The sequence below is a fragment of the Pseudochaenichthys georgianus genome, chromosome 12 (assembly GCF_902827115.2).
Source record: "Pseudochaenichthys georgianus chromosome 12, fPseGeo1.2, whole genome shotgun sequence".
Taxonomy (NCBI): domain Eukaryota; kingdom Metazoa; phylum Chordata; class Actinopteri; order Perciformes; family Channichthyidae; genus Pseudochaenichthys; species Pseudochaenichthys georgianus.
This window is the reverse complement of record NC_047514.1, coordinates 26397243-26411614: the sequence shown is the minus strand read 5'-3', so window position 1 is coordinate 26411614 and position 14372 is coordinate 26397243. Positions and strand designations below refer to the sequence as shown.

Below are 14372 nucleotides of genomic sequence, written 5' to 3'. Positions count from 1 at the left end.
GTACCAAAGTGCTTTACCTGATAGAACACGCTCCACACGGAGCAGCAACCATCCGGCTCGGCCTTTTGCTGCATATCATCTCCTCCCTCTCCACTGTTTCCAGTAGATCTCTACTGTCCAATAAAACTGAAATTCCCCAAAAAATCCTATTAAAAAAAGTTAAAAACAATGACTGGCTGTTGGCATTGAAATGGATTAGAATCTCACCTTTTTCCTGGATGTCAGGAAGGCCATGGAGTCGTTCCCTTCAAGTCCGCAACCAGTCATAGGAGTTCAAATGCAAAGCCTGAATGATGACAAGAGCGAGAGACATACATTTTACAATTATATTTTTAATTCATACCAGAGCAGTGTGTACAGGCCCTGTACGACATGCAAAGAACAGATCAAACCCTGACAGACTCACACACTTTGGTGATGTCCTCATCTGATAATGTTTCATTTTTTAGCAGCATAGTAACATTACTCAAAGTATATCTCAGACCCAACTCATTTACAGTATGTTTTGCATCTCCTCAACAATGGTCTGTATAGTTGAGTAGAAAAAAACTGTCCCTACAATTTCAGGTAGATTAACACACATTTGTAAGAAAAGTTTACAATGAAGCACAAAATCCCTCTTTGTGTTAAGCGAGCTGCCACAGAAAGTGCAGCTTAACATGCTAACCTTTGGTGAGCTACAGTAAAGCTAACTTCATGCTCAACACAAAACCTTTAACGTGCATTACATTGACGATTTTAAACACAACTTAACTCTCTCTACTTGTAAGATAACGTTTAGTTAACTTACCCTTAAATAACTACATCACGTTTTTCAGTGGAAACACAAACTGCAGAAAACGTTAGCTGCTAACTGTTGTTAGCTAAGACAGCTAGCTCTTAAGGAAAGTAACATAGCCTCATGGCAAACGTAAGGTTGAGTTAACGTAACGTTGTAAGAAAGCAAAACGAACCTTCGAGAAAGCGTTTACTCTCTCTCTCCTTAGCGGGCATTGTTGATTGTTCGAAACACGATCTCTCGATGTGCTGCCCCACACATCGTCGGTTTCATCGACCCCGGGTTACCTGGTCTAGCAAACGTCCGCCTCGTACGACGCACTTGTTTTGTCCATATACGCAACATTTGATCATTTTTTGGCCACAAAAACATCCCATAACCAGATGTTGAGATGGCCCTACATCCCCATACAACATATCGCTTGCCAATTATTCTTGGCGTCTTATTGCTGTGCATCCTTTGTCGTAATATTTGGCCCTTCAATGCATTCAAACGGGACTGAGCTCAGCTGTGTTCCACTCATGACGTCACCGCCGGAAATGGCCGAAGTTGATGTTTCCGGCGCAACGAACGATTGTTACTAACTGACAACTTTTGTATGCTGTTATAATCGTGATTTATTAAAAATAGATCAATAATAAAAAAATCATATGGCACATTCCACAATACAAATGCAACCTCTATCATATACTAAGCCCACTAACAGGTGCTAAAAGCATTTCGTAAGCTCTTTAACTTAAATTATTCTTTAGTGTTTAAATAAAGCCTTATTAGTTTGTTTTGCACATCCTCCTGTTAATATCTTTGGACGTCCTGCACTAAACTGTTTTATTGTAGAGATCACTACAGTATCTTCTTGATCTTTTCTATTCTATATTTCTCTCATGCCTTCTACTTTCCCCCAATTTTCAACCCTGTCTCCTAAAAATTACGCTCCCACAGAACTAAACTGCATTCTCAATTACGTTTAGCTAGAAACGTATTTTCTCCCACGTTACGTTCGTTTTGAACGTATCTCAAATACGTTTATTTTCTACATATCTTCTAGAAACATATTTTCTTCCACGTTACGTTTCTTATGAACGTATCTTAAATACGTTTATTTTCTACATATCTTTGCCATGTATTGTCTTGCTTATAATAATGATAATAGTCATTTATAAATATCATTTTAGAGCACACCTTTGAAATCAGTAGGCGAGGCTGTAATTTCGCCAGCTGTTACTCTCATGAGCGAGGGAGAAAATAATAGTTTTAACATGCCAAAAAGCTGCTGTGTCGTTTATTGCACCTCAAACATTAAAACAAATCCAGAGTTACGTGTTTCTGTTCTTCCTCTAAGAAGAAAGGACAGTAACAGAAGATCTCTGTGACGCCAGATGTGGTGTTGTTAATGCGACATGATATCCGAAAAAAAATCAGTTTAGGATGGCCGAAGACACTACACTACCCATAATCCCCAGCTATCGGTTGGGACTACAGTCCTGTTGACAAACCCTGTGATTAATCTTCAAGCTCTGGGATTGGATGTTGGAGTGGCAGTGCGCCAAGGTTACGCTGAGCATCAAACTCTTTGAAATTGAATGAAACCACCAGTCTCCCAGTCTCCCAGTGTTCAGTGTCAGTTCGTCTTGTCCTGTCCTCATGCCAGAACTCTGCTCATCAACGGTTGCTCTTTTTGTTACATGCCTTATTCATGCTCCTGAAACGTATTGTAAGTTTGTTCCTCACGTTGTGAGTGATTTTTTGTTGTGCCTTTGTGAAACCTATTTTTGATCGCCTCGTGAAGAGTGCCGTTATCTTTTTTGAATATCCTTTTTGGCAAATAAAGTATATTACTTGTACTTTATCTCTGGCTCCTGGGTCGTGTATTTGAGTCCTTTTTTCCCTCGTGTATCCAAGTTCGTAACAATTATTAGTGTAGGACACTTATGTATGTATAACATCTGAAGATGTGTAGTTTACAAGTTTTATTCATGTTTTTACATAATATTACAGGATATTGCTATACTATTTCTCATGTTTTACTTCTACACATTAATATCTGATTTGTAAAACATCACAGACATAAAGGTATATCCGTCATTTAATGGTAAGCTATTGAAATTGTGATTCCATAGGTGTGTCTCCCATCACCCAAATCCCCTGACTATTCTCTCAATTCAGTATTTCCATTCTTATATTCAGAGACAATCAGTAATATCTTAAAAAACTACAAGTCATTTTCTATCAGCTGTGCACCGTTATGGTGTAAATATATATCTACCAATTGAATGAAATATAAAAGTCAGCCGAATTACTATTGATACTGCAAGGAGACGTATTTTGTGAAAATAAATGCAAGATGTTGTTTAATTTTGTTCAGTTTTGGCGGCAGTTCCTCCTGTTTTTCCAAAGGTCTTCTCAGCAGGGCTCTATAAATAGAGAACTACGGCAGATGTGTAATATTTAATGCAGCCGAACCGTGTATTATAATGCCGTTATGTGATGACTTCCAAAGAGAAAATCAAGAACACTCGGAATAAAGTATTATTTATTTTTTTTAAATGTTTTCGGATATCATATCCCAACATGCATCGCGGCTAAAACATCCAATCAACGAGCTTCAAGCTGAGGATCTTGGGTAATCTGTTCAGTGGGTGGTTTGTGGTGTGTATCGCTCGAAATGTCCCTTATAGGCCTACGTCTGTTTCCGGTGACTTTATTTACGGCTAAAAAGCCCAAGATTATAGAATTAAATGAATAAATAAAAACAAGGATAATTGTTGTTATTGTTGAGTAAATAACAGTGTGTTATTTAGAAAAGAATAACAAATTAGAAGGAAACAAATATTTAAAAAAATACAGATTTCAGTATCCTGAGGCTCTGAGCCCCATTTCTTTTCCTCACAGACGGCAACAAAAGTCCGACACTATACGATTTAAAATAAAAACAAATAAGTAAAAAGATAAAACACTGGCATGTAATTTACGTTAGAATAAATAGAATGGTTTTGAATAATATATGAGAGTAAAATCTACGTGACTTTACAGCCCCGCCCACTTTTGGGGAAACCAACGCTGTCATTTGAACGGCGATCAAGCCTGAAGCCACAGAGATCTTCTGTTAGTTTAGTTTAGTTTATTTATAGTGTCGTGGACAGTCCCCATCGATGAACTGTCACAAAAACAGTAAATGGAGCAGCTTTAGCCGACATGGCTAATTTCCAGCCGTTGTCCCCGGCCAGATGGTAATAGACACCCTTACTGTCCTTTCTTCTTAGAGGAAGAACAGAAACACGGAACTCTGGATTTGTTTTAATGTTTGAGGTGCAATAAACGACACAGCAGCTTTTTGGCATGATACAACTATTATTTTCTGCCTCACTCATGAGAGTAACAGCTGGTGAAATTACAGCCTCGCCTACTGATTGCAAATGTTTTCAAATTTCAAATTCAAAATGATATTTATAAATGACTATTATCATTATCATAAGCAAGACAATAAATGGCAAAGATATGTAGAAAATAAACGTATTTGAGATACGTTCATAACGAACGTAACGTGGGAGAAAATACGTTTCTAGCTAAACGTAATTGAAAATGCAGTTAGTTCTGTGGGAATGTAATTTTTAGGAGACATGGTTGCAATTTTGTATGAAGGCTACTCTTAACCCTCTGGAGTCTAAGGGTATTTTCTCAATTTTTAGATGTTTTCTTAAATCACCTTTTAAATGTATTTCTTCTAACATGGCACCCCATGTGTTAAATATCAAAATGTTCAGGACAATCTCTGGTATTGCTATATATGCAAATTGCTCACCTTAGAGCACTGTTTCATGAGATAAGTAGCTCAAAAGCTTAACATTTGACATCCAATTTTCGGAAAATCGTCAAAACTGTTGTGAAAACACATTACTCATGTGATCGAATTGTTTTGGTGTTTTAGATGTGGTTACCGAAGTCTTAGGATCACAAAAGTAGTGAAATATTTGAATTACACCATATATAAATGTGTAATTGATGTCTAAAATGAAAAAGATGAATTTTGAGTAAAACAGGTCTTTATCACTCTACTTTCACCACAGCAGGGACTGAGAAACATTAGGACTGAATAATGACTTCATATTACATACCAAGGTTCATGTGATGTGTACAAATTAGGGCTGTCAGTCGATTAAAATATATATATATTTTTTTATTATGATTGTCCATAGTTAATCGCGATTAATTGCATTTTTTATCTGTTCTAAATGTACCTTAGAGAACGTTTTTAATACTCTTATCAACATATGAGTGGACAAATATGCTTTCTGCTAATGTTTATTATCATTTGAACAATGACAAATATTCTCATGAATATTAAACACAACAACCTCTGAACATTCCAAATATTCGCCTCAATTCAACCTGGAACCTCTCTCATACAATAATACAATACAAATTGTGTGTGTGTGTGTGTGTTTGTGTGTGTGTGTGTGTGAGATGGATCGTTGGAGCCAGAGCCATTTAATAGAAGAGTTACGACATCTGGACCACTTTTTTACAGCAATGGCGGATCGTGGAGCCTCTCAATCGTTCCCCGGAAGTTAGCGCCAAGGCTAGCAGAGCTGTGGAGTTGCAGCATAATACACCGTTCGTGACGGACTTTTAAAGGTAAGAAGAAGTTTAAAGATTTATATTGCGGATATTATGAGTACATCTGATTCAAATTAACATGTGTATTAAAGGATGTCAGTGGATTATCCCTAAATTAGTAGATTTAGGGAACGTTTACAGAAAACAGATTAAGCTAGCATACCGAAGCAAGTTAGCAACACACGTTGAACAGCCTTTCAATTGTAAATTCCGTTCTCTTAATGTCATTTCGTCCAACATGTTGAATTAGAGAAGAGGGGCTTCTAAACGGGATTGTATGCGGGGGTGGAGGGAGTTAAATATTAGATAAATATAACTTTGGTGCGTGTAAGAGTGAGTGTTTTTAGCAGAGCCATATTGTGTCCTTGTGATTCTGTTGATTATTACCTGTCTGTATAATGTTGCAGCTCAGCTGATTTTGGATTGATGGCAAAGGGAGAGCGACTTAAGTGAGAGTGAAAACACAAGGTAAGTTTAATACTACTGTTTTATATAAGTAAGCATACTAAACATGTATTATATCACTGTATTATATAAGTAATCTTGTTAGTAACCTACTGTATGGCAGGTGGAGGGGCAGTGATGTTACAGGTGGAGGAGCAAAACTGCAAGACTGCAAACTCACAAGACAGAGAAATCAAAGTTTGTTCTCCAGAGAAGAGGTTGATTTCACTTCAATTTTTTATTTCATATTTAAAAAAAAAACTTGAGAGCTGTAACCAAGACAACTGTAACAACATGAGTAGAGAGCCACCAAGGTTTTTCAAGTCCCTCTCTTACTCCATTTTGCCAACCCAAACTTCCAGGTACATGACGGGACACCTTGCTTGTTTTTGTTGTTTGCGCTCCTCTGGCTGGGTGCTGGAAGGTGGAGGGCAGTGATGTAGGCAGGTGGAGGGGTAGTGATGTTACGGGTGGAGGGGCAGTGATGTTAGCTGGGTGCTGGCAGGTGGAAGAGCAATGTTTAGTCCAAATATTTCCATTGCAACGGCTAATGGAAATGATTGCAGCTGTGGATCTGTTTGGGGGTTGCTGGATGTGGTAGCTTGGCTGCTGTTGTTCCTTTTCACCTTTTTGGATTGGCTCTTGCTTCCAAAATGGCCATCTTTTAATTTTATTTTTTTTCTGTCATTTCTGATTTGTTTGGCCTCAATTCTCAGCCTCAGCCGTATGAATCTTCTAATGATTTTGTCTTGTACTCCACAGCATGACGGAAGCCTGCTGGAGAGTGCCTGAGCTTCTTTCTCCAAGACACCCACTGCGTTGGGGAGCTGTATGAGGGAGGAACCAGTCTTGGTCCTAAATAGTTCCTCAATTTGGTGAATGAAGTCAAAGGCTTCTTGGGAGGGACGACAAAGAGCACCTGCCTTGAAGTCTTTCAAGTCCACTAACAAGCTGTTGTCACCAGAAGGACTCTCATCATGGTGCTCTGTTGCAATTTTGCATTTTTCACAGATGCTGGCAAACTTGATGATTTTGTGGACGATGTAGCCTGCAAGATGGAAGAGAATACATTTCTCAGTTTTTGTGAGGTCAGGTGCTGCTGCTCTGTTCACCGGCATCAGCTGTTCCACTCTGACTGATGGAGTGATTTTTGGCTCCACTGTGTCCAGGAAGTCTGCCAAAAAGCTACTGTGGTCTTCCTGGTAGCTCCCAGAGCTGATGGTGGTGAGGAACTGCCCCACAGATATGATTCTCAGTGCATGATGGAATTCCACTGGAGTTGGGACAGGATTTGTAGACCTCACACAGCTGAATGTATTTTCAAGGCAGTCTTGTGTGAACCTTGACGTTAACACAAACCTGTGTCCTTGTGTAAGCATCTCCTCTTGTATGGCCAAAATTGATGTTGTTGCCATTATCACCCCTGTTTGAACAGGCTTCCAACCTCCCTTTTTACCTATCTTTATCCCACGAAACAGATGGACGATGTTCTGGAGGAAGGTGATGGCCTTTTGGTACTCCTCCATCTTGAGCCTGCTCAGGGCTGTAATTGGATGGCGAGATGACATCAGATCAAACCAACGATCAACCTGCTCCAGGAACCACGCTGTCGTCAGGTATGACAGAGGGCGGTTTTCTTGCTGCACCATGTATTTCAGCCCAGCACTTGTAGCCTTACTGAACACATTTAGAGCAAGACCAACCTTCATCTTATCAAAGTGACTTGGCTCGATGGCTGCAGCTGAAAGATGGGGAGCTATTTTTAAGGCCATCCCTTCCTAAAAGGTCAATAAGTCTTTAATGGGGACCACAGAAACCTCGTTAGAGGGGAGGTTCTCTCTGTTAACAACATCCTCAGGAATTATGAAGACCTGCCCACGGACAAGGGCACTTTTTAAATGTTTTACCAGATGTGGAACATCGGGCATGAAATAGAGCTGCCTGTCTGGTTTTGCTGGATGTGGCACCGATGTTTTATTTTGGTTCACCCCAAAGGATTTCCACATGGCTCAGTTAGGGCTACCCATGTCGGTGGTGACATCAAGCACATGTAGCCCTATGGATGCTGCCCTCTGTATTATAGCAATAGTGATTGGCCTGTACTCTGCTCCATTGGTAGAATTGCCAGTGTAATGATATGCCACTACTTGCTTCCACCGTGTTGTGTTTCCAGCCAACAAAAACACACAAGCATGTGTTGCCACCCCTGTGTGACCTGGTAAAGTCACATCACCGTACAGTTTTCCTGTAATCATGTCTAACTCCACACTTGGTGTGATTGCCATTTCATCCAAGGTCAACACACACTCCCTTTCAAGGTCTGTCAATCAATCTGCATTCAATTTTAGGAAATCAAAGACCTCTGTCAACACACCAGGCTCAAACTTAACACATTGCATTCTTCTTTGCAGTGTCCTTATTCCTGGAAGGGGAATCTTCAATTCCTGCAGAGTTTTGTAACCCGTTGGTCCGCTCGCAAAGCGAATTTGTAAAGCCTTCTTAATTGTCTCATTGCTCCATTTCATACCCTTTGTGGTGAGTCTGCCTAATGCCTTCAGTTGGTCTTTTGAAAACGTTTTCTTATATTTCTTGTCCCTAATTTTCATTGTTTTCTTGAGAGCTGGATTTTCCTTCCTGATTTTTCTTAGTGCAGCCTTTGCTTTTTTGGCGATTCCTTCTTGGCTCTTTAATTTTCTCTTTAATTGTTGTAATATATCTGTTTGACTGGCTGCTGGTTCCCTCGTATGCTGACTGGCTGCTGGTTCCCTCGTATGCTGACTGGCTGCTGGTTCCCTCGTATGCTGAGTGGCTGCTGGCTGAGTGGGTGGTGTCCGCCCTCCCTGTCTCTCCTCACTAGCCTCTCTTTCTTCACCCTCACTTTCCTTTCTCTCAGTCTCCTCATCCCTTCTTCCCTCAATCTTTGAGACTAATGTAAGTAGAATACATGGCACTGTACATTTTAAATATTATACCACTTAAAAATAACAAATATTACTTTTGTTACTAAGAGTTCATACTTATTATACTTGTGTCACCTTTCACACTATAGCTGTGATCATGAGCGATGGGCTTTGTAGATACAGGTCCCGGGGTGAATCGTGGTGCAGGGACCCTTCTCTTTTTGACCACAGGGCGATGCACGAAGATGGTGGGTATAGCCTCTGCTCTCAGCCTAGTCTTGCCCTTTTTTGTCTTGACAAACTGGTCTGCATCAAAATGTGCCTGCGGAGTGACTTCACACACAGAACAACTCAGTTTTGTCTGCCCACATACATATTCCATAGTGGTTGAATACACAGTATTAGGAAACACTTTATACTTACTGGACATGTTATACTCATTACATACTGTATATAAAATATGACCAAGAATGTGAGACAACTTTATAGAAATTCATATCACATCTGTTACTGATGCCATTTGTCATACTTTGTTAAACTCACAAATAATAAAGTTCCATAACTTCAGTTGGGAACAAAGACCACACCTTATCTCCCCAAGGCATTTCCCATCCAACAGGTGTGCTATATAGGTGTGTATAACCCTTTCTCCTATCTGTTACTCCCTCTTTCAGCACAAGAACCAGAGGGGGATTCAATGGAGCCTGAATACCTGCACTGAGACCCTCACCCTGCACCCTGAGTCTCAACTCAGTGTTTTTCAAGCCTTTCCCTGTTTTTTGTATTAAACAAAACATTAAGCTTTCCCAATGGTGTGGTTTTTGTTTTGTGAAAAAGTGCAAATGCAGTGTTTGTATATAATTACCTCACATATTTTTTTGCTGTTGGTCGTGAAATTGCTCCTGCTGACTTGAGCCCGCCACTTTTTCCTCCGCTCTGTGTCAGTGGGGAAGCCGTACATTCGTACTCCTTTCTCTGAGCGATTTGAGCATCCCCAGGCAGCACAGCAAACCATGGTGGCGACTAGGAGGCAGCACAACAAACCAGGACAACACGGAGGAAAAGGCACCGACAAACTGCATGATATGCTATTCAATGTTTATTGAATTCCATGTATTTGCAATGGATGTTCCTAAAACAACACATTTAACATCATCATCATCATCATCATCATCATCATCATCATCATCATCATCATCATCATCATCATCATCATCATCATCATCAGATGTGGATGAATGATGTGAAATATAATCAAGTGTTAAATCAGACTTTAGTTCCACCTGGAGTAAATCCACCAGCTACCCTGCAGTATACAAAGTCATTCAAACTAGCTGCACCTTCACCAGCTTTGAGAACACTTTCATGATCAATCATTGTAAAACATATCATATATATTATTCTGAAATGGACCAATCTGCACAACGACTACTTTTACTGTCTTTAACTATATTTTGATGAGAATACTTTTACTTGAGGAACATTTTGAATGCAGGACTTTTACTGTAACAGAGTATTCCTACACTCTGGTACTTCTACTTGTACTCAAGTACAATATCTGAGTACTTTTACTTTTACTCAAGTACAAGATCTGAGTACTTCTCCTTTCACTACAAGATCTGAGTACTTCTACTTTTACTCAAGTACAATATCTGAGTACTTATTCCACCTCTGGTAGCGTATTAGCCTGAATTGTAGCCACAAAATCATGCAGAGCTGCATAAAAAGAGAGAGAGAGAGAGATATTGATAGCGATAGTCTGTAGTGAAGGAGCGCGCTCCCGCTCACGGGAGACTGCTCGCGCTGCACTCCGCAGCAAACAGCTGTTTGCTTTTCACCCAACAACGACAACCGCCTCACGAAATGCTATGTTGTAGCATTAATAAACGAAACAATTTAACAAAATTGCTTGTCAAAATACCAATACCACAGGACCATTTTTTTTTTAAGCAATATTTGTAGTGGCCCGAGCGGGCAAATTGAAATTACGTTATGCTGGCCGTGGTGTCACGGAATTCTTCGGAATTCAATTCTTCGGAATGTTTACAGATAACAGATTAGGCTAGGATTCCGGATAACGTTAGCAACACACATTAACCACGAACAGCCTATTACTCCGTTCTCTTAATGTTATTTCAACCCAACGTTGTGGAATTAGAGAAAATGGGCTTCTTAACGTGCTTTTGTCCGGGGTGGAGGGAGTTAAATATTAGTTAAATATAACATTGGGGCGTGTGATTGTAGTGGGTGGAGGTGGTGAAATGAGGATATCCATTTTGTAGTTCAAGCTAGTATAATATAGTTCACGTTACACAATAATAAGGAAGAGAGCTATTTTTGTGATACATCGCTATTGATATGGATTTAGAGTGGATATTTGAGACTTCCAAACAGTAAACAAAAACGTAATTTATGGGTGAGTGTTTTTAGCAGAGCCATATAATGTCCTTGTGATTCTGTTGATTATTACTGTACCTGTCTGTATTATGTTGCAGCTCAGCTGATTTTGGATTGATGGCAAAGGGAGAGGGACTTAAGTGAGAGTGAAAACACAAGGTAAGTTTCAAGGTAATGTCAGCAATTTCCCATCCTCTAGGTTGCTAGATGTATCTAACCCTTTCTCCTATCTCCCTCTCTCAGCACAATAACCCCAGGGGGATTCAATGGAGCCTGAAGACCTGCAATGAGACCCTCACCCTGCACCTGAGTCTCAACTCCCAGAGTTTAGCAAGCCTCTCCCTGTTCCTTATTTTGATTAAACAGACGTTAAGCTTCCCAATGGTGTGGTCTTCGTTTTGTGAAAAATATGATTACCTCACATATGTTGTTGTTGCTGTTGTTGTCTTTTGTGATAGTTAAATTGCTCCTGCTGACTTGAGCCAGCCATTCTTTCCTCCTCTCTGTGTCAATGGGGAAACTTTACATGTGTACTCATCATCATCATCATCATCATCATCATCATCATCATCATCATCATCATCATCATCATCATCATCATCATCATCACCACCACCATCATCACCACCATCATCATCATCATCATCATCATGCTGCTGCTAGTCCTTTGAAAGTCACCTGTCGGTCTCCTGTCCTTTCTGAAAGTCATTTAGATTACTTATGTCCTCAATTACCATGGGATTACTGAAACCACCATGAATTAAAGAAATGGTAGAAATGTATCTAATCAGAATTTTGAAACCTTCCTTCCCTCCCTCTAAATATATCAATAAACATTAGGATGTGATGCTCCTGACTACCATACAAGTTTAAGAAGATAATATTTGTTTTAAAGAATTCAAAGCAATAAACAACAGGCTCTTTAACCAAGGCAACGTTAGCCTAACATGTATATGTTAACAGGTAAGATAGCTGTTCACACTGTATATTTTCTACTTTTTGTAATGCTATGTTATTTATGTTTAAGATGTTTACATTTTCGATTGTTTAATTATAGTCTTTTAACTGTCTAATGTACAATGCCTTGTCTTTTGCTGCTGCAGCGTAAACATTTCCCCAATTGGTATCAATAAAGTACTTCTTATTTGATCTTAATCCTCAAATATTAGCAAATGTTACTTTAAAAAAACATTGATGTGACTACATACACATATCGATATGTTGTATAAATATTGCAAATCAAAACCTTTATTGACCACTAATTACCAAAAATTGCATTTCTATCCTGGTAATAATGCATTCAAATCGTGATTCAAACGGCCCGCCACGAACTTCCGGGGAACTATCGAGTCTCCCTGAACCACGTGACGATCAAGCATTTTGGACTTCCGTTGTTGCAACTCTTCTATCTATATGGCGCTGGTGGTTCCTAAGCTAAAGGAGGTTATAAAGGAAGTTTGAAACCTCCTTTCCTAACATTCTAGAGAATTCAAACGGCACTTATCATGGCTGCCACTGAGGGACTTCCGGGTCATTTCACTCCGTTAGGAAGGTTCCTAAGCTAAATGGACTATTCGACTGCAGCCCTGGTTACAGTCTCACAGGAGATACCGCTGGAAAGCTATACACTTTCAGCGATTCCGCGGATATCTGAATCATATTTCGACTCCTTATAATCGAAAATATATGATTAATTACGTAAATTATGCGCAAAATGAGAAAGGGCCATGGAGGTTTACAGACAACAGACAACAAACAATATGGCGCACCGAGTACAGGTAATTAACGTATTGTGGTTTTAGATATAATTACATACTATTTAGGTTCTCGTTTGTTTGTCGATATGGCTGTTTAGTGTAATTGTGTTTATTTTGCTATATATATATATATATATATATACCTCCAGTATGCCTACATGACAAGCATTTTTAAACATATCTTTGTTAATTATAAAATGAAATTCACCCCTGCTGTCATTCTGGCTTTCACTGTTCAAATGAGATGTCAACCATCAAAATGGGATAAGGGGTTCCAAGGGGTTCTCAAACGGATAGGTTATTAATTTATTTGCCTAATAGTTGCTTAAAATGCTACAATAACATACCATGGCCCTTTCTCATTTCTCGAACTCCCCTCCTCGACTCCCCTCCTCGACTCCTATCCTCGTGTCTTAGTCCCGCCCACAGGAGATGCGAGCGGAGGAGCCGAGGAGGGGAACCGAGAAGAGAGGAGGGGAAGCAGCAGGCGGTTAGAGAAATGTAAATAGTGAGATTTTCCAGTTTCTTATATTTATATAAATAGTCGGTTGAAAAAAACACATTTATAATAAATTGTTTGAATTCTCAATTTGTATTATATATATTATAAATACGGCATTTTCCTGGAGGTGCAAATATCCCGGAAGTGCAAATATAAACAGCTAGCTAACGTAGCCAGGCAGAGCGCACTAGTTTTTTTTTCTGAATTAACGACCGAAGAAATCGCTGCATGTCTTCGGATTACATCTCTGGACTGGAGGGGTGTGCTCTAGGTCGTTACCAGCGTAAACTAGAGCTGTGTGGGTTGTCGGATTGCCCTTACAGACTGATGCAGATGTATGGAAAAACGACAGTGGCCTTCGTCTATTTTGGCTGCATCTACGTCTAATTTCTGGAAACACCAGGGGCCTATACTACGAACCTGGTTCAACCTAACCTGGATATGTTTGAGTTAGCCGGTTGGCCTAATCCAAAACATACGCGCTCTCGCTAAACTGTACTACGACGCAGGTTATCAAGTGGATGGCTCGAGCCAGCCGTGTCCTATCTAGTTAGGTGCGCGTTCACATGAAAGGGGTGGTATCTGGAGCATTCGACCAATCACAAACATGGAGAAGCGTACTGACAGCGCAGCGTCATACTTCCTGAATGAAAAGTGAACTTTAATACTAGTCAAAAATGAAGAAGTTAAACTTTAAACATCCATGACTTAAACACTTGATCAGGATCAAAGCCACATAGCTGCACCTGCAAGGTGAATACAGCTGGTAACAGAACAAGTGTTTGAATGAGTACATTAACAGGTTTATGATATCACTGCCCCGTCTCTAAGACACGATCTGACTTCAATTACATTTGTCTCGAGTGTTTCGTCAACTTAATGTGTTGCTTAAAATAATACTTCTGCATACAGTATGTGACACTGTGAGTGTTGCACGGCCAGATACGGCTCAGCTGACTCAGATCAGGAGATATATG

The 14372-nt window shown here is 39.8% G+C and overlaps 2 long non-coding RNA genes across 2 annotated transcripts; both read left to right on the top strand.

Annotated features, from left to right (window-relative positions):
- The first annotated feature begins 8667 nt into the window (after positions 1-8667).
- On the top strand, positions 8668-9482 carry LOC117456191 (uncharacterized). Its single transcript, XR_011644174.1, has 3 exons — positions 8668-8770; positions 8917-8987; positions 9414-9482. It is a non-coding gene; the product is annotated as an uncharacterized lncRNA (long non-coding RNA).
- Positions 9483-10832: 1350 nt separating this feature from the next.
- On the top strand, positions 10833-11487 carry LOC139434870 (uncharacterized). Its single transcript, XR_011644173.1, has 3 exons — positions 10833-11155; positions 11235-11295; positions 11380-11487. It is a non-coding gene; the product is annotated as an uncharacterized lncRNA (long non-coding RNA).
- The last annotated feature ends 2885 nt before the right edge of the window (positions 11488-14372 follow it).